The sequence below is a fragment of the Giraffa tippelskirchi genome, chromosome 4 (genome assembly GCF_054371585.1).
Source record: "Giraffa tippelskirchi isolate mGirTip1 chromosome 4, T2T-mGirTip1v1.2.pri, whole genome shotgun sequence".
NCBI classification, from domain to species: domain Eukaryota; kingdom Metazoa; phylum Chordata; class Mammalia; order Artiodactyla; family Giraffidae; genus Giraffa; species Giraffa tippelskirchi.
In genome coordinates, this window is record NC_137278.1 from 60,256,691 (window position 1) to 60,257,995 (window position 1,305).

Consider the following 1,305-nt stretch of genomic DNA (forward strand, 5'->3'; position numbering starts at 1 on the left):
TGGGCTCTTGTGAATTTACCATCTGGAATAAGAAGCACTGATCTACCATATACTACTGTCCCTCTCCAAAGGGGCAGAGGTCTTGATAGCAGTGTGCCTGCTTCTCCTCAGACCTGGAAGCCACAGAAGCACTAGAATCTGGTGACTCCTCTGAGAAGATGATTCACTGTCATGAATATCCAAGTCTCTACACCTTTGCCCACCTGCGGGCTTCTGACTCACCCCTTTCCCCCTTGATAATCCATCAGCTTTCTGAAAATGAAACCATCTCCAGGAAGTCTAGGCTGCCAGAGATCCAGATAAATGATGAAGAGTAAAGAAATGGGCTAGCCCAGGGAATAATTAGGAAGTAGGTAGCATTGGCCTTTAGGTCCTGTGGTCTGTCATATCTCCCCACCCTCTCACCTCACTTTTTTTGCTGGTTTCACGAATACCAGGATACTGACCACTCCTGTTCCCCACCTTCCTGGACCTGTCCCAAGTAGGTGCTTAGTGGTCCATGCCTCCTGCATCAAATTACTATTCTTTGTCCTGATCCATTAGTGGTGGTTAACTAGTGCTTTAGTTGCTAAGTTGTGTCCGACTCTTATGACCCCATGGACTGTAGCCTGCCAGGCTCCTCTGTCCATGGGATTCTCCAGGCAAGAATACTGGAGTGGGTTGCCATTTCCTTCTCCAGGTGATCTTCCTGACCCAGGAATCGAACCTGGGTCTCCTGCATTGCAGGCAGACTCTTTACCGACTGAGCCACCAGGGAAGCCTGACCCATTATCAGGGGACCGATTAGATGTATTCCAATGGAAAAATATCCATGAGGATTCAGTGGTTGAGAATACTTTATTGTGCTATCTTCTCTGGGGCATATGCATTTTGAAGGGAGCCTGAAAGCTTACTGTGACTTAATCAGACTCTTGCAGCCACTATAGCAGGCTGGTGGGGAAGGCTTATAGTGCTAATCTATGTGTCAGAGCACATAGAGGTAGCCTGAGGAATCAAGAAGATGCCATACTCATTGTGAATACGTGGTTGCCTCTCTCTCATGCTTTCGTACGTGATGCTTCAAGCACCAGCTGATTGGCTAAATTTTCCCCATATTTTCATGACCTTCAAATTCAGTATGACTCTTCTTGAACTTAAAAAAACTAAAAAATGTCATTGTGTGGCCATTTGTACATAGTCATATCTCACCTTGGGAGCTTACTCACCTGAGAAGCTGATCATTTTGGGACCATGGCTATAGCCTCCTTTTCATATTTGTAGAGTGTAAGGCAGGAGTGCAAATGGAAGACCATATAACATATGTCT

The 1,305-nt window shown here is 45.9% G+C and overlaps 1 non-coding gene across 1 annotated transcript; it reads right to left on the reverse strand.

The window, feature by feature from the left end:
• Positions 1-684: 684 nt before the first annotated feature.
• TRNAC-GCA (transfer RNA cysteine (anticodon GCA)) lies at positions 685-757 on the reverse strand. Its single transcript has one exon. It is a non-coding gene; the product is annotated as a tRNA-Cys (tRNA).
• Between the last annotated feature and the right edge of the window lie 548 nt (positions 758-1,305).